The sequence below is a fragment of the Triturus cristatus genome, chromosome 1_2 (genome assembly GCF_964204655.1).
Source record: "Triturus cristatus chromosome 1_2, aTriCri1.1, whole genome shotgun sequence".
Taxonomy (NCBI): Eukaryota; Metazoa; Chordata; class Amphibia; order Caudata; family Salamandridae; genus Triturus; species Triturus cristatus.
In genome coordinates, this window is record NC_140580.1 from 1,099,416,963 (window position 1) to 1,099,440,338 (window position 23,376).

The 23,376-nt window shown below is 42.2% G+C and overlaps 1 long non-coding RNA gene across 3 annotated transcripts in view; it reads left to right on the forward strand.

Annotated features, from left to right (window-relative positions):
- Positions 1-23,376, forward strand: part of LOC146868744 (uncharacterized) — a 183,271-nt gene that overhangs the window by 37,633 nt on the left and 122,262 nt on the right. For 2 of the 3 annotated variants that reach the window (XR_014966406.1, XR_014966404.1), the window contains exon 4: positions 20,215-20,316. This is a non-coding gene — a long non-coding RNA (uncharacterized LOC146868744). Of the gene's footprint in view, positions 1-285; positions 364-20,214; positions 20,317-23,376 lie in introns of all 3 variants that reach the window. The other variant, XR_014966405.1, reaches the window with a different exon arrangement.

Below are 23,376 nucleotides of genomic sequence, written 5' to 3' on the forward strand. Positions count from 1 at the left end.
ACTGACTTTAAGAGATTGGACTAAAGACTGTTATCCTATGACAGGAACAAATCTTTTGGCCCAAGCTCCCTATGCAGCGAATAGGGTTTTAAAATGCCCTGAAAACACGGTGATTGCACTCTGAAAACTCTGTTGTACTTTTAGGAGTCTGAAAGAATATAATTCACAGTGAGTGCCCTGTATTGGGGGGTTGGTGGGATAATTGCATTGTGGTGTTCAGTGATTGATATTTGGTGTGAAGTGTCACAGTGTCACAGTGTAACCTCTTCCTGTGTTTTATCAAAGGGGGTGTTTGCAGAGAAGCAAAACTCCGTTCCAGAAGCCAAGCTGTTTGAGCAAACACAATGGGCTCGATTCACAAAGGTAAACTGTGACGAAGGTCCAATTTTACAACTTTCGTTATTCACAAAGGCCATTTACAATTAGCAAAGTTAGATTTTGTCTCATTAAAGTTTTGGTCTTAAGTTTAACTGAGACCAAAAGTCCTGGTCTCAGATAAACTTAAGACCAAAACTTAAGTTTAACTGAAGTTCAAAAACAAAATATCTTTGTACCCGATGGTTTTGGTGGGAAACACTTTTCAGAGATGGATAGAGCTTTGGAAAGTCCTGTTCGACTCGTGTCAGTAATAAAGCTTCTCAGGCTTCTCCCACAAGCCTTCTTCAATCCATTTCAGTACCCCCTACACTCTGGCACAGCATTAGTATGGATTTTGTCACAGATCTCCCTCGAACCTAAGGATACACTGCTATTCTAGTGATCGTAGCTATGGTTTCTAAAATGGCCCATTTTGTCCCCCTGCCAAAGTTTCAGAGCTCTACCATATTAGTAGACACCTTTATCCAGCATGTGATCAGACCCCATGGATCGCCCTTAGTCATGCCATTGGATAGGGGCCCCCAATTTATTTCAGTTTTTTTGCAGGAGGTCTGCATTGCTTTGAACCTTGATCACCATTTGTCATCAGACTACCATCCACAGACTGATGGATAAACTAAACTATCAATCAATCCAGGGAACAATACCTACACTGTTTGTTGTCAACTGTAACAAGTAATTGGGTGTGGGCACTACCACTGGCGAAATTTGCCTATAACAATAGCATCCATTCCACACTAGGAATGTCACCCTTTTATTTTAACTTAGGATATCACCAGAAGGTCTTACCCATTTAGCCTTCTCGTAAGGTACCGGCAGTAGACACTGTTCTTCAGAGCCTACAAACCGTCTGGGACATTGCAAAAAAACAATTAACGGCCACAAAAGAACACATACAGCGGCAGGCAGATCAACATAGACATCTTTCACCTTCCTATGTTATAGGAGATCAAGTATGCTTGGAGACAAAGAACTTACAAATGGAAGGTCCCAAAAAACAACAGCCTCATTATGTGGGGCTGTTCAAGATTTCAGTAGAAGTAAGCTCTGTGACCACTAATTTGGATTTACCTGAGGAATATCACAGACATCCAGTGTTCCACACCTCACTTCTATAACTCTTTGTCCACACTTCATATCCAACCCCATCGCCTCTTCCGTTCCTAGTAGTTGGCCATGAATAAATTGAGGGATTATCCTCCCCGAGGAATGTTCTTAGGAACTAGACAATCACATGCATGACCCATGCCTGGTGCAGCACTTTCATGCCCGTAACACAGCCAAACCTCGTCCCATCAGTCAGCCTTTGGGGGAAAGTACTGTTGTGACCCGTGCCTCATGCACCATATGTACGCTGCTATCAGGCATACAATGTACACCTTGCAACACCAAGACACTTATCACAATTCGTCCTTAGTACAGGGTCCTCATTCCCCATACAAAGTGCCATAAATATTGACCCCCTATGGACAATCCTACCCCTCCCATTGAATCCAATTGTATGATAATTCACAAAGGACTGACAAGTGCACAATAGAGAAAGACAGAACTCACGCCCATTTCCAGGGTTATATTATGTTCAAGTATTCAAGATAGGTTCCCATTGGTGTTGAGTATTTGATGTTTGATTTGTAGTGTCACAGTGTAACCTCTTCCCGTATTCTTTCAAAGGGTATGTTCGCACATAATGGGAGCCGCTCGCAGAGAAGCAAAATGCTAGTCCAGAACCCGAGCTGATTGAGCAGCAGATATGAAGTGTTGATCCTTCCCTTTTCTGTCCCTACCTTTTCCTGTCCTATCCCTTTTCCCCTACGGGTTAATTATCCACATCACCTTTTATATATTCTGACATTAGTCTGGAGGTTAGAGGGCAAAATATCTTCCTTGCAGCGAAACTTAGGTTTCAGGTGAGTGGCGCCTAGCCACCAAGCTCTAGACTGCGATCACCAAATGGTTAAGACAAGAAAACGCCAACTTTCTAAAAGTGTCATTTACAGACTTGTGACTAAATATCCAACTTTACAATTAAAAGGCTTTCAAATACAATTCTTTAGACACCAAACTCGATCTGTCTACTTGCACCCAATTGGAAGTTACAGCTTATTAAATGTAAAAAAGGTAACTCCAAAGTTATCCTATGGAAGAGAAAGGCCTTTCCGTACTAAAAAATGGATTAAACAGTTTATCACTACTAACATAAAAGTGCATGACAACATTTTAAATACACTGCACCCTGCTGTTCCGGGCCTACCCCAGGGGTTACGTATCTGTAATAAAAAAGAAGGTGTCGGCTTGACAAAAGGTTTATTTTGCAGATCAAAATGGCAGTTTAAAACTACATGCAGAGGCTGCAATGGCAGGCCTGAGACATGTGTAAAGGGCTACTTAACTGAGTAGCACAATCAGTGCTGTAGGCCCACTAGTAGCATTTCACATAAAGGCCCAGGGCACATGCGCTACCATTTTTCTAAGGAAAATACAAGCAAATTAAATTTGCCAATTGGGTGTAAGCTAATTCCACCATGTTTAGAGGAGTGAGCACAAGCCCTTTAGCACTGGTTAGCAGTGGTAAAGTGCACAGTGTACCCAAGCACAACAAAAACTGGTTAAAAAAACAGGAGTGTGAAGGCAAAAAGTTTGGGTTATTACCCTGCAGAAAGGGCTGAGTCCAGCAAGCAGCAATTCAGCTAAATGGTCTTAAGCAGGCATGAAAATCAATGGACCCACACAATAATGAAGCTCAATTGCAACATGGAGAATATGAATGATGGCTCTTAACATGAAGGAGCATCAATTAGCCCCCACCAATAATGTGGGATGCCACTAGAAGCAATGAGCATCAGGGGCTCTAGGTGTGAATGTGAATGATTGGCCACAGGTTGCATCAACTATAATTATAGTGTCAAACTTTATTCAGTCTCTTTGGCCTTGGGAAGTTATACACCCAGGCATCAGTGAACATTAAAGGCACCAGGCATCATTCCCCCTCCAGCAATACAAAACAGAAACAAGCACAGGCAATAACAATAGCCATAACCATGTCATTTACAAGCCAGACAGGATCACTGGCGTTTGCAAGTTTCTTGTGTAGCTGCAGGAAGCCACCAGGCACACGTACAGCAGCAGCATCTGCGAAGCAGGGCATCAGAGCTTGTCCCAGGTTGTTTCACAGGCTAAGCATTCCCACGACACAGTAGAAAAGCCCCTTGGCATGCTCAGTGAGTGAGCAGCATCCTGTTGTAAGGAAGAAGGCGCGACAAGGGAGCAGAGCTTCTGGACTGGAGTAAAGCAGGACTAGCAGGCAGACAGAAAAGAAGCTGCAGCCCAGGCAATAGCAGGGGAGAATTCCCAATCAATATGCTTCCTGCGTGAGCAGTGTTTCAGCAGGGGAGCTGTGGGATGTGGGTCAAATCTGAGCCACCAGGCGTGCAGAAACGAAGCAGCAGACTGGCTGCAGATGAGTTTAATTATTGAACATGCGATAAACAATTATACCTTTCAGAACAAAATATTGAATATATGATGAATGACCATGGTTTTCAAATATAAAATAGTCCCTCATGAATTCCAATGGAGGTGGAAGAATACAACCAAATACCCAACAGAAATACAGAAAATTTGAAATACTCCTGCGGACTGATCCACAATGTTTAGAGCCAAAGAAATCAGTGGCTAAATGAGTTTGACCAAATGCCCACTGTATGGTTTCACTTTATGTGGATATTTACTGATAAAACAAGCTTAAATTAGCATCTTAGTTAGGTCTAGTAATGATATCTAACTTTATGTAAATTCTTTTTTAGAAATTCACTAAAAACGCCAATGTTGAAAGTGAAGTTATAGTTACAATTTTAAAGTAAGAATGAATAACAATTCATCAGTTATAGTTTACCGAGCTAACTATAAATTGCGCCCCCATCATGCATTCATGCTTCTGATCTAATATATTACATCACTCAGGACATGCTCAATTATATAATTGATGACATCACTGATGGCATCTCAAAACACATCATTGATGACATCACAGAAGACATAATCCAAGCTTCTTTTGTACAAGTTGCTCTATAAACTGGCGTATCAACTAAAAACATATACACCATATGCAACACTTGTCTAAAATACACTATTTGATTACAATAGACAAGGTCTGAATATGCTTAAGAGAATACTACCTGCAGCCTTCATACTGTGGTGAAAACTTCACTGATAGCTCATTATCTGAAGCAAAAGAAGCACATGTACATAGGCTGGTGCCCAGTGCACACAGGCTTTTATGTTCTGTAGAAATTATCATGTTGAGGCGGTTCTGTATAATAACTCAAGGATGCTTGAAATACTCAGTATCTACTATGTAGACTCTTTGCCCTGCTAAAATCTTTTTTTGCAGAACAAAAAAACTTGGGTGGAACATACTGGACATAAGTCGTCAACAGTCATCTGCACACAGAGTTACCTTTCAATATAAAGATTTATAAAGTGTTCAATACCGCTACACACTTATGATGCATTAAAAGCAAATGCATTTTGTGAACAATTACATCCATTAGCTGGACACAGGCAGGACGAATTTAGGTAGAAAAGTAATATGGTAGGGACCCACCACTATGTAAACTATAAAACAAACTAACACACTCAATGGATGATGCCATCAGTGATGTCATCAGGGATGTCATTAAATATGGCAGTTGAGATAGCATCAGTGATGTCTTAAATGATGTCATAGAACATGTCATGAGTGATGAAATATGTGAGGTCATAAGCAGTGCAAGGCAGGAACACAGGTTATAGTTAGCTCAGCTAACTATAACTGGCGCATTTCTGTGGTTTATTGAGTACAAAACGTTAATGTTGTCACTGACAAATTAATCTAACTATAATTTTACTTTAACCTTGGGTTTTTTCAGTGATTTTCTTAGTTTTTTAGTTTTTGTTTTTTTAACAAAAACAGATCTTTTTATCAAACCTTACTATAAAGTTACTTTAACCTTTGCTTTTTTCTGTGAATTTCTAGTATTTTTTTAAAGTAAAGTAATATGTTATCACCGTACGTAAAGCCAACCCCCGCCTGTTGCCAGTTCCTGAAGCAAAACACCTGTCACAGGCAGCCAAAACCACTCTGGGCAAAGTTTGTCTGTGTACAGCATGGAGTTTGCAAAACCACTCAAATGCAGTCACCCCCCCCTCCGCAGGCAGCCAACTTCACGATTTACATGGCTTTTGTTGTGAGCGGCGTGGAGTTCACCGCAGGGCCTGGCTGTAGGCTTGGACCTACATCCAACGCTTCACAGACAGTCACTCCGAGGCAGCTAACCCCATGGTGTGCATGGCCTTTGGCCATGCATGGTGTGAGGTAAGCCGCTGGGCTTTTCTTGCATCCAGGCCCTGTTTGCTACTCCCCGCAGGCAGCTAAGTCCCAGGCTGTGCACATGTTTTTGGCGTGCACAGCATGGGATTGGCCCCAGGCTCTGTGGCCAAAACCGCAGCATGCTGCCAACCCCACACCATGCAGAGACTTTGCTGTACGTAGCATAGGGTTGCCCTGGGCTTCCATTCACCGGGGCCCAATATTAGAAAAAAGGGGATGGGGCCATGCGGCCCCCCTACTTGACCCTTATTGGCCCACTCGGGTGCCATGCCAGGGGCTAAACCAAAAGGCCCTGGGGACCCCATCCCCAGATGATTTTTAAAAGGGGAGATGGCTGCATGCCATCCCTTCCCAAGCCGTATCAGGCCCCAGGGACCGCATTTCCTGGGGTCAAATTCAATTAAAAATGCTAGGGAGCATGTGTCACCCCTCTCTGGGCCTTCTTCGACCCAAGGGAATCCTTTCCTCAGGGTCAAATGTAATAAATAAGAGTAGGAGTGTGAGCGACCCCCTCCCATCTTTTGGGGCTATACATTCTTTTAAAAAGCAAAACAAAATGGCAGCCACCATTTTATAAAATATGTATGAGGAGGGGGCAACAGTAGGGCCCCCTCCCTAGCCCATTTATGACCCTGGGTACCCCATCAGTGAGGGCTGGTTATATTTAAGTGAAGGGGAGCACACAGCCCCCCTTCTCGAGATGCTTTAGCCCCTGGAGACCCTGTCCCCGGGGCCCCTATTACTCATTAAGAGGAGGGGTGTGTGCGGTTTCCCTCCTAGAGTCATTATAGGGTAGGTAGGTAGTTTGAGACTGATTTAGAGTGAGACTGATAGGCAAAATGAACTGATTCCTGCAGGAAAAGTTGTCTCTGTGGTGTAGGAAATTCCATTGTTGGATTCTACTTTTGATTTAACATTTTCACCTGAAGAGATTACAGGATTTTCCTTTTCCACAAACTCTTTGATACTGGTAACAATAAACCAAATATGAGTATAGGAAGGGTACAGGGAGAGAGGGGGGAAAGGAGAGGGGGAAGGGATACATAATGTGGGTGGGTAAAGATTCGGGAGCATATAGATGCTTATGAAAGGGAACAAATTCATTTAAAATGTCCTCATCCTTAAAAAGTGAAGAACCATTAGAGCTTTGTAGCTATTTTAGTTCTATCTCACCTTATTTCTAAGTAATTAGTTAGGAGCTTTCCCATCTTGTTTTGACCCCCTTAATAGCTAGAGCTACTTTTCAAAAGAAAGGTTGAGGCGGCTTCTGTAGATAAGAGGTTAAAGGTACGTTTGGCCTCAAGAAGATTTTTTAGGGAAGATTCAGAAGGTGTGTGGTAATTAGCATATTCCAATTGTTTCATTTCATGAGGAGGTGCGAGCTCTGTTTCTCAAGACCCTTCTTCTTTCGGGAAACAAAATTGATTATAAAGCCCCGAGCAGCGGCCTTAAAGGAATCCCAAACCAGTGGGAGTCTGGAGACAAGTTAAGAACAAAAAACTCAGAGGCAAAAGAACTGAATTGGCTGGAAAAATCAGGGTACGTAAGCAAAGAAATATTTAAACGCCAACGACCAGCACCAGGAACAAAGGGGAGTAAGTCAAAGTCAACCAAAACTGGGGCATGATCTGATATTAGAATGAAACCTATCTCAGTTTGGATAACATGTTGGGTTAAGGATTTACTTAAAAATAAATAGTCTATACGAGATTGGGAATGGTGGGAGGGTGACTAATAACTGAATTCTCTAAGGTCAGGATGGCATAATCTCCAAATATCAACTAAAGATTTGCGGCGAATAGTGGAAGTGAATTGTGAGTGCATTTTCGTGTTGACAAATTTAACTGAGGAGTGCCTATCCAATATAGAATCATCAACCTGGTTGCAATCACCACCAAAAATAATGTAATCATCAGAAAATGTAAGCAATTTGACAGAAATTGAGGTACAAAATGATTTATCTACAGAGACTGGACCATAAACATTAAAAATTACTAAAAGTACCTTATCAATAAATAATCTAATAATGACCTAACGGCCCTCAGCATTAACTTTTTGTGACAGAGAATCGACACACCATTTTTCTTACCAAGGGCCAGGGAAGAAAAAACATTGCCTCCCCAACATCTTTTAAGCTTGGAAGCTTCAGCATCAGACAAATGGGTTTCCTGGAGGAGAGCAATGTCAGATTGCAACTTAGCTAAATGGGTTAGCACCCGTTGTCTCTTAATAGGGTTACCTAACCCTTTAACATTCCAAGTTGTAACTCTGAATGTACCCATAAAAGGAAAACAGAGATTAACAAGAAGCAAACAGTGTCATAGTCAAAGTGAAAAATAAGGGGGAGAGGAAAACAGTAAAGAGTAGGAAAGAGAGAAAAGAAAGAAATAGTATAAAGATATAGAGAGTCAAAGGGGAAATGAGAAGAAAGCAAAGAACAAAGAGACAGTACAAGTCACACAATAATGCATAAAGCGAGAAGTAATCGAACAAGTGACGACTGAAACACATACCTAAAACACAGAATGATAAAGGGGGGGTGGCGACTCCGGGAAGGTAGCGACAGAACCAGCAGAACTCCGACGAACTCCAGACTATCTGGGAAGAAACAACAGAAGGGAGAGACCACATAGGAGTATACGACGAGAACGAATTGAGCCTGCAATGGAAAAAAAAAGATAAGAGAGAGAAGAAAGAATAGAGCATCAAAATGCAAAAGGCGACGAAAAGGAATAAAACATCACAATGTAAGAAAACAGCATATAACAAAAAGAAAATCAAACAGGCGAGGTAGAGTCCAATAAGTCAACAGAGAGAACAATTTAATACAAAAGACGGCAAAAAACGAAAAAGAGAATTATGCAAACAGTAAACAATTAAATAGGCTATCAAAGGTAAACAAATCAAGTGGGACGAGAAGTGTCCATCTCCATGGCTCTCTGTTGACAAAGGAATTCTTGCAAAACAAGCGGGTCATCGTATGTTGTAGTTTTATCTTTCTATGTGACCTTGAAATGCAGGGCTGAATTAGTCCAAATAGAGCATTCATGGAGCGCAGTTGAGGACGGAGATCCCCAAAAAATTTGCGACGATCTGCTGTAACTTTGGCCACATCTTGAGAAAAATAGAGACTGTGACCCTCCCAAAATATTTGTTTTTTAGATTTAACTACAGATAAAACTTGCATAAGATCAGTATATTGTAGGAAGAGTATAAGAACACCGCGAGGCTTCATTGAAACTTTGGGACCCAGACTGTGAGCTCTTTGAATATTAGGAGAAGAGATAGGTGACATATCCAAAATTTTGGGTACAAAAGTCTGGAAAAAAGTGATAGGATTCGAACCTTCAATATTTTCAGGAAGTCCATAAATCTTAGGTTGTTTCGATGATTTCGGTTTTCCAAATCCTCGGTTTGCTTTTTGAGCAGGGAGATTTCAGATTCCAGCACAGAGATACGTGAGCAAGAGGTCTGGAAGGAGTCAGTCTTTTGTTGAATTACAAGCACACGTGATTCCAGTGAAGACCATTTTTCATCCAGATGTTCCAGAGCTTTTTTAGTGTTCTCGGTGAAGGGTTTCAAGGCACGGATTTCCTCAAGAATAATATCCATTGCGGGAGAGGAAGAACTCCCAGGAGAGGGAGGATCTTTTTTTGTCCGCTTTGAGGAAACCGCTGGGAGTTTACTGTCAAAGTGTGACTTTGGAATAGCTCCAGTTGGAAGGTCAGGTTTATGAGGATAATCGTCTTCCATATTGTTATGAGCAGAGTCACAGTCTGAGTGAATATAGGGTTTCAAAGGTTTGGAGGAGGAACTCAGTTTCAGGTTTTTCAATCTTCCCATGGGATACCGTTGCCAATGTTCAAGAGAGTCACTACAAAACTTCAAATATCCTTCAGGGGAAGTGATGTGACAGAGGAAGAAAAATCAAAAAGTGTAGAAAAACAATATAACACGCTGCGGCACGTTACGTCCACTACATTGAGGGATTGACTGACATTTGGAGGAGGGTGTGCCGTTTGCCGGAAGAGTGAGGAGTCTTTAAACACTCGGAGCTCCAAGAGGCAATGAGGCGTAGAGGTAAAGTTTATGAGAAAGTCCTGACCAACTCAGGGAGAGCACACAATGAAGTAACCATTCAAAAGAAGTTGGTCATTGAGAACAAGAGCGCTCAAGAAGATGAAAAATAGGAGGAAATGGTAGAGATTCCCATAAAAAGAGGAAAAACATGTCAAAAGCGAAGAAAAAATAGAAAAAATACCCAAAAATACCTGGGGGAGTGGGAGGGTCACAACATGGCGTCCAAGTCCATGAATTGGTCCTCAAAGATGCAATGATGCAAAGGTTGTCAGAGAAACGTGAAGACTGGGGCTGAGCACAATGAAAGAAGAAAAAACTACAGGTTCAAAGAAAACGCAGTGCCAAAAATTGAGGAGGAGGCATGCCTGACTCAAATAGAACGAACACGGGTGAAGGCAGCATCACGTTCGAAATGGCGGCCGTTTTGAGGAAATCGGCCACGATGCGAAAATGCGCACAAAATTGAAAAAAATAGCTGAAAATGTGGGTGAAAGTGTAGCGCAGTAGTTAATGAACACGCAGACCTACATGTAGGGCGAAATGGAGGTCTCCTTCCGTCAGGGAGACGTTATTATCGGAGCTGCAGTGAGGAGCCACGGGATCACGCCACCATCTTGTGTGGCGCCAAAACCACGCCCCTCTTCCACAAACTCTTAATCAAGTAATTAGTCTTTATAACATTGAAACCCCTTGGCTGCTGAGCATAGCATAAATATAGCATTTTTTAGATTGTCTCTACCAATTGCCTTGGTGATAAATGTAATACAGCTGGTTTGATCTGAATTTTCCAGTTCGTAATGGGAGTAACATAAGGAATTGGTATCAGCACACCCTAATTCAGCATATGTTCCCTTGTTCTGGCTAATTTTCTCCTGAAATTTGATTTAGGAACTATCTGGACACATTTGTGCAGGAGGAAAAACTGAGAAGTCAAATTATCGTGCATCTTGTAATGCGGATTCAAACCTAAATCTTGATTTAATCCACTATTTTGAGTGATGGCCTTAAGGAATTTTCACACACTATAGTAAACTACATTTTTTTAAAAATATGTATATAATATGTATCATTATTTATTTCTCTAGCACAGGCAAAAGTTCACCTAACAGCATATAAAATTATGTCTTTCAAGCTTACCCTTTTAAGAATGCAAAATCATGGAAAATGTATCAGCACTGTTCATTTTTATGCTATTTGAAAATAATTAAATTCATGCATATCAAAAGAAATGAAAGTCTTTTAACTCCAATATATGTAGATATAGACACCCACCTTTTTTAAGCAAACCAAAATGGCATTTTACAGAATTAATTTGCTGTCTGGGTACATTTTGTAGTTGTCAGCTGGAACAAAGCGAGCATACCAACTATTGATCATCACAGCATCTTGCCACCATTTTTCCTCTGGCCAGGAAGGAATCTTTTTCTTTTGATCGATATTTCTTTAATTCTCAGTTTGTCAATAAAATCACATATATAGAGCGTAACAATATGGGAAAAGAAAAGGTTACAGACACCTGCAGACATTGTAATCAAGCGGATCCAGTATGTTTATACCTTGTTTCATATGAAATGTGGTAGTTTCTGCTTTCGGTGATGTACAAGAGGATTTATACCTGTAATCATCTATTTATATTTCAATGAAATTACCCCGCAAAGGGAACCAATAACAACTAATTTAATCAACAGTGGTATGTCGCTGTAGGACAGAATCCAAAGGGGGGGGGGGGAGTCAACCAATTGCCCCTTGAGAGTGGGCGCGGGCCAAGGGACAATCACTGCAGATAGGGGGTGATCCAGCCGTGGGCCCCCTTTAGTGGCGTGTAGCCCTTGGACATTGCAGGTTAGATCTACCTGCCGGGCAGGGGGTGGGAGAGGGGTGCAGAGTAGCAAGGAGGGCACCCCAAGGTTAACGGTCGCCTGTGGTGCATCTGAATCCCGAGAATTCAGGGAGGTCCAACGTGGGCTCAACTACAGCAGTGGCGTAACAAAAGCTCCCGCAGCCCCTGCAGTGTGGGGGGCCCTGAGCTTCGGGGGCCCCCTCTGACACTGTCAGGCCCCTGGCCTGAGATCTCCAGATTGGGTTTGGAGCGTGGTGGGCCTCCTGCATGTTCTTTCCAGGGTGGCCCCCTCAAGTTTTGTTACGCAGCTGAACTGCAGTTAAATATCTTTCCTAATTCAGGGCGTGTTCGGCCCTTGACCTGTGCCAACTTTATGCAGCATATCTCGCTCAGCTAGTATCCCAGAGCGTAAGTCCGATAGCCACAGCTTTGTAGGGGGGCAAGAGCTGATTTCCAACTCATGGCTTTCCACCATTTAGTGAAAATCAAGGCCAGATCAATAAACTTACTGGAAGGTTTTCGTTTAGCTGTGCAGGTGGTGAGCCCTGGCAAGCAATGCGTCTGGTCCTTCCTCAAGGAGGAGCCCAGGAATTCTGATGGTGCATGAGTAGGTTGTCCCAGTAAGCAAGATGGAGGGGCAATTCCAAACCATATGAATAAAGTCTGTCCCATCATTAGAGTAACGAGGGGTAGGAACACCTGGCACTGGAGCACATATGTGCAGTTCACGTGGGGGTGAGATAAGTGTGATGGAAATAATTGAATTGCGTGTATTTAAGTCTTGCATTGATAGAGACGATTTTAGCCATCCCTGTGCACTGTGTTCATTGCCCGTCTGTGAGTGTAGTATTCAGTGTGGTCTCCCAATATGTGCATAGCAGTTGAAGTGGTACACCCCTATCCATATGTAATGAGCTGTACAGGCAGGTAACCGCTTGTCTGATCGCACTGTGCGTGAGCAGTGTCTGCAAAAACTGTAAGGTATCTGGCTCGTCATGTGTCCTATGCCAAACGTTATGCAAATGGCATGTGACAGTAGTGAAAATTAGGAAGGAGCCCGGTGACATTCAATAGTCATCCATCAGGGCTTCGAAAGTGTAAAGGACCTTATTATTAAAAAGATCCCATGTGGGGTGAGGCCCACCTCCACCCACTGGGTCACTTCCTGTCACAGCTGAGGCACGTTGCACCCTGGCATTGTGCAGAGAGGCACGTCTGGAGCAAAGGGAGTAAGTGTGCGATGCTTAAGAGTGTAGGTGCCCCAGCAGGCCCTAGATACTCGTAAATGGGTGTTTCCACCTCCCCTAGGAACCACGTCTTCGTACCTCAACAGCCAGCGCAATACAACAGGCGAGCGGCCCCACCAAACCAATGTCTCAGTTCAGCCATGTGATTCCTGGCTGGCCACTGCATCGGCCACTGCAGCTGGACTGATACATAATAATACTCTTAGTTTGGTGCACCTAGGCTGTCCACAGTCAACAGGGCATACCACTTGGAGATCACCACATGTCGCCTACCCTTGGCACAAATCAGAGTGATCAGGAGCAAGTGCAGCTCTTTGAAGAACCTGCTAGTCAGCAGGACAGGAATGTCAGAGAAGAAATAAAGTAGTCACAGAAGCACCTGCATTTTAGAGATGGCTATGTGCTCCATTTGATAGCGGAAGGCTTGTTTAAAAAGGCACAGAAGTACCTGCATTTTTGAGATGGCTATGCGCCCCCATATGATAGCGGGGGGCTTGTCTAAGACGGGCTGGAGAACCCCCCACCGACTCCTTGGTCTGAGCAGGGCATCTTTCCTGCCTGCTCAGACCAATTTGCGCTCTGCTCTGCAGCACAGAAATTGGATGGGAGTCTGGGTCCCCGGGGCCGCTGGAAGCCAGGAAGTGGAGAGGCTGCGAATGCAACGCGAGGCTGGAGAGGTGCGGCCGCGGCAGTAAAAGGTAACTGCATTCTGCACCACACATATAAGGAGCAAATCACCTTTAATGATTGTTTATTGTTTATGTGCAGTAAGATATACCTTCCTGCACATACATAATCATTGCTACTACACAAACACCCTTGCACCATGAAGCACCAGGGAATCATCCCTGCGATGCAGGCACCCGTGCCCTTTTGCGCAAGGGTGTTTTTGCGGGCGCTAGGCAGTTTTTTTAGCACCAGGCAAGGTGAAACACAGGGGTGTGCTGTATTCTTGGGAATACAGTGCATCACTGCATTTTTTAAATGACACAGCATGGCGCTGCTAAATTGTTTGCAGCGCTGTGCTGCACCATTTCTTTGTGAGTGTGCACCATGGTGCCAGCGCCGTGGCGCTATTGGTGAATTGACTTATATAAGAGGTCATAGCCTCGAAAATGTCGTTCACGTCTTCTTGGTGTTGCTGGGAGGTGCGGTGTGATATTTTCAACACTTCAGTTATTTTCTTGAAAGCTGATAGAGTTTTGCTTTGTTCGGTGCAGAAATCTGTTGACAAGAATCACAAGATAGGCATTTTTGCCTCAATTAACTGCCTGTGCTGTCCCCTTCTCTGGATGCTGTAGGCCAGTTTGTCCACCAGAGATGAAGGGACTTGCAATGCCCTTCACATTTTTAATTCGGACATTTTCCTGTCATTTCTTTTATATCATATTTGTAGATTTATATCAACAGTTTGTGCCTGCTCCGGTATACCCCATCTATTAAAAGGTGATTGACTGCACTGGTCAGTTGTAAACCGCATGCAAAATGGAAGTTGTGTGAAAAGGACAGGTTCCGTCATGCAAGTGGCATCTGTGTGTATCATGAGGTCCAGACATCTCTCTTTCTTATTCTTCAATACCTTATTTCAGCTTTGTTAACCATAAATGTACACAACAGACAGACATTTTTCTATCTCATAAAATAGAAGTTATAATAGTCTCTTTCATTCACCTCTGCATGCACTCCCACTGTCCTTCGTTATATACAGTGCTTAATTTGAGCCGGAGCTTTCCGGTGCTGAGCGCCGGCACTTAATTGGTTTCCGGTGCTCGGCACCGGCACCTAATTGTCAACACCACACTTGGGGCAGTCTGCTCCAAGGTGGCGCTGCTCATGTAATTTAGAGATGAGCAGTATAACAGTTGTTTAGGAAAACAATATACATTAAAAAATTACTAATACCCGCCTCCCCTGCCATTCTTTTAGCTTTGGGGACCTGGAATAATCGGAACTGTCGCATTTACAAGGGAGAGAGATGGTTAGTAGTTGTTTTGGCAGTGATGACAGGGGCGATGGGTGGTACAAGCTGCAGTGGCCCCCTGGTCAGAGCCCTGCACTTAATATTTTACAAATTAAGCACTGGTTATATACCATGGGGCAGATTTACAAGCCCCTTGCGTGACTTTTGCGCTGCAGTTGCGTCACTTTTTTGACGCAACAGCGGCGCAAACAATGCGGCCTATTTACAATGTGACGCATCTAGGGAGATGCGTCACGTTGTAAAGCCCTGCGTCACATTATACCTGCGTCAGGTATAATGTATGCAGGGTGGGCGTTCCCACGCAGGAAGGCCTCGTAAAAGTGACTCAGTGAAATCTACAAGATTTCACTGCACCACTTTTAGGACGCCACTGCGTCAAAACCTTACGCCTGCTTCAAGCAGGCGTAAGTAGTGACGCAGTGTAGTGGGAATAGGCCTCAACACGCATTGCTGGAGTCGCGTCGTGCTTGCGACAGAACTCCAGCAATGCGTGACTTTTCCGCCAACAGATGCGTCAGAATTTCTGATGCATCTGTCAATCCTTGTGCCATAGTGCGCCGTATTGTAAATACGGCGCATCTATGGTGGGGCAAGGGTTTCTAAGGGTGGCGCAGGCAAAGTGACGCATCTGTACAGATGCGTCACTTTCTTGTAAATCTGCCCCCATGCGTTTGGTACTGCTCACTCTGTCCCGAGTGCATGCACAGCACAAAGGCTTGTCAGAACGCATATACCAGGCCGAGATTTCTGTGGATCAAACCAGTTTGTCTGCAGATGAACACCATGAGACATGCCGAATCGTTAAGAATCCTTAGATCAAATCCTAGGGCCAGAAGTAGGACCATTTAATTTTGCGAGTTGCAAATTGTAATTTTTTTGCGACTCACAATTAGAGACTCGCAAAATGAAAAGTACTAATGTGTCTCAGACGTATTTAGCAAATTCCAATAGGGTCTTAAATGACCTACATTATTAATATTCATGAGGCAGGTCGCAATTTGTGACCCATTGGGAATGGCCTGCACTCACAGGGATGGTGGCCTGCTGGAGTCAGCAGACCACCATGTCTGTGATTGCTATTAAATAAAGCATTTTTTTTTTTAAAGCAGCCTATTTTCCTTTAAAATAAACGGGATGCATTTAAAAATGAAAAAGGAAAAGTTTCCTTTTAATTTTTTGGGGAGTAGGTAGTGGGGCCACTGCCTTCTGTTAAAAAATGTTGGCGCCCACATTCGCAAAGGGGAATGGGTCCCTTGCGGATCCATTTGTGAATGGGTTACCACCTCCTTCACGGAGTCAGTAATGGATGAATGTTTTGCGACCGCAAAACATTGATACATGCTCCAGCGACACGCTATTAGGAAGGGAGACCCCTTCCTAATAGCAACTCGTAAACCCTATTTTGTGAGTCAATAATAGGTTACTGACTTGCAAAATATGGTTACCACAGGCCAGAAGCTGCCCAATTCTCCATTTGCGACCGCTAAAAAAGGGTGTCCATCTGGCCCCTAGTCTGTTGTTCTCATGTGTAGTAGCCAAACTCCTGGGCAGAGTATGTTTCTTGAGACGTAAAAACGTCTTAAAAACAAACCCTTTACACCTGTAGCCCAAGCACCTGCAACAGCCCCTAAGGTAGGCACTGTTACTGCTACTTGTGATTATGTACCAACCCACACGAGATGGGTCACTATCCTCAAAATACATATGACCCTTTGAGGCTTTTGTAGAATGAGTATGTTTCCCGAATTTGCCCAGCTCCTTATCCGATCCCATTGCTTGGTTTTTGGGCCCAGATAAATATGCCACCCAGCTCTCTGGTCATTTTACCTATACACTTCATACTTGCAGTCTTTGCATTGCCTTCATGGTCTGCTCACTCTAAGTATGCTGTATTCAATCTTGCGACCATGCATGGCGCACTTTAATGGAATGTTAATGCAAGTGATAGAATACACAACTTTGTACTCAAAAATACACTTGTAAAGGATGCTCTTAGACAAAAAAAATTGTGTGTAAACTTGGCTAGTGTCCTGTCCTAACAGCACAAATATATGATTCCATGACATATGGAGCGTTGTCACACTCCATTCACCAGTCAAACAGAAAAATCTAGAAATATTCAGTAGACTCCGATTTTAGTTCAGTAATCCGTTTTAATCCATATTTTACCTCATAAATTTGTCATTGCTTTCTCCATTCACGCACAGTTCATCCTGGGCAGCCTTATTCACATTAACCCAAAGCATTTCCGGCTGAACAGCCCTTCCTCAGGTGTAACTGCAAAGTTCAGACCAACATTAATATTTTACAATGTTAAACATGAAGCATAAACTATATATATCTTAACCTATTGTGCAAACTACGATCCATACATGTTTAAAAATTATAATTCACTCACAAACAATTATCACCCGTGATTCGCAAGGACCCATTCCACAGAATCTGTGTCAAAGATATCCCCACCATTACCGTGCACGAGTGTGAAAAGAAATCAATGAAAACATCATGAATCAAGTGCTCCCCCATGCAACTGAATAAGACCCCGTGTGTACAAAACACCCACCCCGTGATAACCTCAAAAACAATGAAAACATCATCTATACCTGCAACTTCTTATTACTGTCCCTGGCAGTCAAACCGCCTCATCCACTCCCCATCACACCCCTGCCACAGTCCACAATAGCCAACCAAATAATAGTGATCCAAATTAAACCAGAACAAATGTGATTTTTCTGTTTAAACCTCCTGCGTAAATTCCAACCATACACGTGACTCTAATTAACAATTAAATGACTAACATCAAAGAAATACAAGTCCCTCTAACCATTGCGTGCCCTACGTTAAAACACAGCCCTAATACATGAAGTGAACATGTGCATGTTGTGTTTACAACATTATCTAACGCTTTAACAAGGTTACATATCCTAAATGTCAGTTGTAAATAGTAATGAAAGATATTTGCAGGTCTTAAGTTTAAAAAAAAATCTCCAGCAGTTCTCAAAAGGACTTCCTCTCTTGAACTTCCAAATAGCCTTCTACACCTTAATGTTTATTTATATTATCATTTAATCTACATTGTCGTTCTGGGTGAAAACCTTCGGAGGGTCAAAGATGAATTGAATGTCCATGCACGTGATAGAATGCACACCTTTGTATTTAAAATTCCACATGTTAAAGGATGCTCATAGGCAAAGTTTCTATCCAAAAAGGCCTGGATAGGCATTTCCTTAGCATTTGAAAAAATTGGGAAACATGAAGCCTTTGACGCGAATGGAGAATGCAATAAAAAATGTATGAAATAAAACATGGACTAAAACGTAATAAAATGGATTACTGAGGGGGGCGTGGCTTGAACGCCGAGGAAAGATGGCGGACCCGGCTTGAGCTCCGCGTCGCCGCGGGACTCGGATCCAGTTATTATCGTCTTTCTGGCAGCAGGACTGCTTTGTGGGACGGCGGAGTGATGAGGACATGGCGGTGAGTCTTTCAACCGCTTCCGCTCTAATTTTCAACGCGTTTTGAGACTTTTACTCGCATCGGCGGTTTCTCCTCATCAGAGATGCGAGCGGCCGCCATTTTGTCCCGTTTTTTGCAGCGCTCGCTCTTTCCTCTTCAGTCTTTGTCGACTGCTCAATTGAGGCTGTGTTGCCTCCAACCAGTTCCTTTGTGACGCCTGAAGCCCACCTCTGGATGTATTATTGATATTTTTAGCCGTTTTTCTTTCTCTTCACCTCTGCCTGATACTGCAATGCTCCGGCCCGCCTCCTACTTCAATATGCAGGGTCTCAACCGCTGCTGCCTTTACCAAGTGCTCTCTATCTATATTTGATGGACTTTTTGCATTCAGTCTTGGGTACATTGTTTTTTATTTCATACATCAGTGCAATGTCCTTGGGGTACCTCGGTCCTGTTCAAGCCTAAGCTCAAGTCCATTTCCAGTCGTCATTCCCTGAGTTGACTCAGTGCACCTGTGTGAGTGGCGTACTTACCTCCCTACATTTCTGTTCCGTCAAAATTTTGCTGCTTTGGCTTCACTTTCTCGTTTTTCTTTTTCTTTTTTGGTTTGACTTGCTGTTGTTTTTGATGATGGCTAGCGAATCCCACTTGTCCAGACAATCGGTCTCTGGCACAAAACCAAAAAGGCACAAAAATGATCCACCTTCACCAATTTTGTTATCACAAAATCCGATCCTGGATACTATTTTGGATGAGGTTCGTGGCCTTCAGCCATTCATGACTGCCACCAATGACAAGCTTAGGCAAATTGAGGAAAGATGGATTGTTATGGAAAGTAAAGTTCTTGATCTTGAACAACGAGTTAGTGACATTCAAGATATCTCTGCTAAGATTCCTCATCTTGAACAAGAAATTGCGAAACTAAAACTCCACACTGAGGATCTTGAAAATCGCAATCGCAGAAACAACTTACGCCTTTTTGGCCTGCCAGAAAATGTTGAAGGGTCTGACTTGGTTTCATTTCTACAGAAATTTCTTCCAGAGCTTTTGGACCTTCAGTCATTGTCTAATCCTCTCAACATACAAAGAGCGCACCGCTTGGGTCGGCTTCAGCCATCTGCTAATAAACCTCGTGGTATTATAATGTTGTTCTTGGAATTCACCGAACTCATGCAAGTTTTGAAGGCTGTCAGATTTAAACGTCGCCTTACTTGGTCTGGTCATAACATTTTCATTTCTCAAGATATATCTAATGCTACTAACGCCAGACGCAAAGAATTCCTTGCTCTTCGGCCTCAAATGCGACAACTCAACATTCAATATGGAATTCTTCATCCCTGCCTCTGCAAAATCACTCATGAGGGCCGCTCTCGCTCCTTTGAGGATCCGGATAAACTCAGACTTTTTCTGCAGAACTTTTCTTCGCTTGGCATGGATACTGGCTCCTGACTTCATTTACATTATCAGATTGTTCCTGCTTTAATTGTTTTCTTTGACTTGCCTGTTTTCTTATGTTGATTTCCTGTCCTTCTTTATTCTTGTGAGGCTTATAGCCCATTTCTTATTTTTGTCCTCTGCCCTTGATCTCATTGTGGTCCGCGTCCTTTGGTGTCACCACGTTTCCCTGCTCTTAGATCTTCTTTCTTTTTTCAGATCTGGATGTTCGTCCTTGGTCTGTTTACTTTTCTCTTCTTCCCCCTTTCTCATCTCCCTTCTCTTCCTCTTCCTCCTTTCTATTTTTCTTTTCTTCGTTCTCCCTCATTTTTACTCTTGTTTTCTAGGTCTGGCTTATTTCATAAGATTTGTCTTCATGTTTTACTGATTGTAACATGTTTTCCCTTTTTTCCTCTTGTCAACCCTGCAGTTTTATGGTCCTATGTTCGTACCTTCCCCTGGTCCCGGAAGTATGGTTAATGTCGTGTCGTGGAATGTTCGTGGTCTGGGTCACCCCGTCAAGCGTCAAAAGGTATTGTCTCATTTAGCTAAACTTAACACCCAGGTTGCTTTTTTACAGGAAACTCATTGCAATGATAAAGAATCACTTAAACTTAAACGTCAATGGGTTAATCAGATTGTTTTCTCTCCTGCTAGTGACCGACACGGTGGTGTCGCTATCTTCTTTCATAAATCCATTAATGCACAAATCATATCATCTGAGTGTGATCCGAATGGTCGTTGGGTATTGGCTGAGGTTATCATTAATAAACGACAATTGACTTTTTTCAATATTTACGGACCTGTTAAACCAGACATTGAATTTTGGAATTCTGTAAAATTGAAATTATTGTCACTTCTTAATTCTAATATTGTGATTGGTGGTGATTTTAATAATTGGTTAGACCCGTTCACTGATAGGCAATCCAAATGCAAGTTCAAACCTGACAAATCCCACAAATCCTTTCAAACAGCCATTTCCTCTCGCCCGCTATTCGACACTTGGAAAACTTGTAACCCTGATACCTCAGAATTTACTTTCTTTTCACCTGTACATCTTACTAGATCTCGTATTGATTATATTCTTGTTTCCAAATCACTGCTACCTTGTCTCCAGTCATCTGAGATTGGATCTATTTTTATTTCTGACCATGCTCCTGTCTCCACCCATATTGACTTATCCCTCACCACTTGCAAACAAGGTAGATGGCGTTTCAACAACTTTCTTTTATCAGATCGCACTTTCATTTCAGATGCGACCGCTTTTATTAAGGAATTTTTTTCTTTTAATAAATCCTTAGATACCTCCCTACACAACAATTGGGATGCTTTTAAAGCATCTTTCAGAGCCTTTACTATTGCCTATTCCTCAAAGAAGAAAAAATTTCTGCATGCTAAATATAAAGAAACTTTATCCCACATAAAAGCGTTAGAGCATAAGTATTACTCTTCCAAATCCTCATCATCTCTACAAGAGTTAATCAAAGCCAAATCCACCCTGAATAAGATTGCGACAACGGAGGCCTGTAATATTCTCCTCAAGGTTAAGTCGAAATATCACGGAGGCCAAAATAAAGCCGGGAAAATGTTGGCAAACTATCTAAGAGTTAAATCAGAACGAAAAGCCATTGGCCCAATCCATTCAGAATTTGACGACTCTCTCCTCTCATCTGATTCAGATATTATTGACACATTTCAATCGTATTATAGACTCCTTTACACAGAAACCACCAATCCCTCTGAAGATGATTTTGCTACTTTTTTCAGGGATATCCCTAAGCCTCAAATTTCCCAAGATAATTTTCAACCCCTTGAAGATGAAGTGTCCTTACAAGAATTATCTGATGCACTTAAATCTATGAAGAAAGCAAAAGCTCCTGGCCTGGATGGTTTTTCAATTAAATTACTTTCTGCTTTCTCCTCAATTTTTGCACCCAAATTATTAGAACTTTTTAATTCTTTTATCTCCAATTCCCAAGCCTGTGGTTCTTTTTTGGAAGCTCTTATCATTGTAATCCCCAAACCAGATAAAGATCCCTCCTATTGTAAAAATGTTCGCCCTATTTCATTAATTAATTATGATTGTAAAATCTTTGCAAAAATATTGGCTTCCCGTCTAGAGAAAATTATTCCCCATCTCATTAATCCTGACCAAGTTGGTTTTGTTAAAGGTCGCTTGGCCTCTGACAATGCCAGAATGTTTTCCAATATCCTGGCTCTTAGTACAAAATATCCCTCCCCATTAGCGGCTTTATCCCTGGACGCTGAAAAAGCCTTTGATCGTGTTAATTGGGATTTTCTACTTCACACCTTACGATGGTTTGGCTTTGGTCCAAAGTTTATTTCTTATGTTAAGTTACTATACACCAACCCCAAAGCTTGTATTTTTGTTAATGGTCTTTTCTCCCCTTATTTTTCCCTTCAAAGAGGTACACGCCAGGGCTGCCCGCTTTCTCCATTACTTTTCCTGTTATGTCTAGAACCATTTCTGGAACGTATCAGAAGTAATTCTCTCATTACTGGTTTCAATCTTAAATCTCAACAAATTAAACTGTCCGCATATGCTGATGATGTGCTTATTTATATGTCTAACCCTGTATCCTCCCTGCCCCCCTTTTTGAAGGAAATTGCATCGTTCGCTAAGGTTTCAGGTTACAAATTGAACTTCTCTAAAACTGAGATTTTACCTTTAAATCCCTCATGTTACAGATCTATGTTTGAATCGTCTAATTTCACATGGTGTCCCCAGAAAATAAAATACCTTGGTACATGGTTTACCCCCACCATTCGTGATACACTTGTCCAGAATTTCTCTGCCTTAAAACTTAAAATTACTAATTTGTTGAATTTATGGTCTCCATTATTCCTTTCTTGGTGGGGCAGACTTGATACAATCAAAATGATGATTGTTCCCCAGATTTTGTTTATATTATCTATGTTACCCTTCAAAATTCCTAAATATTATTTTTCCCAGATTAATTCGCTATGCACAAAGTTTCTATGGAATAACAAGCATGCACGTATTGCTCTGGCTAAATTGATTCGTCCTAAAAATGAAGGAGGTGTAAGATTCGCTGATTTTAATTTGTATCATAATGCATTCTTGATTCGTCAATTTTTTGCCTTGTCTAGGGATTATCAAGACTTGCCTAAACCCGCGTGGGTTAATGTTGAATGCTCCTTGCTTAATGAATTTTCAATACGAGATGTTGTACACATGTCTAACTGTACTTTTATTTCCAAATACCCTATTTTGAAACATTCCCATATGTTGTTGCACACACTTTTCTTTAAGAACATGAATAACTATGAATCTTTTCTAGCGTCATCTCTTTGGTTTAATAAGTACATTAAATTTCGCCACAAGTCATTCTATTACAAACAATGGAAAGAAAAGGGCCTTCTTTTTGTACATCAACTAATTGTCAACAATGTAGTTCTCTCCTTCCATCAGTTACAAGTTACCTTCAATCTTCCTGATTCCTGTATTCTGCAATATGATACGCTAGCCCCAATTCTGCAGGAGTGTCTACAGAAATTCTCTTCTCCTCCAACTCCTTCTTCCTCTCCTTCTGACTCTTCATTATTTCAC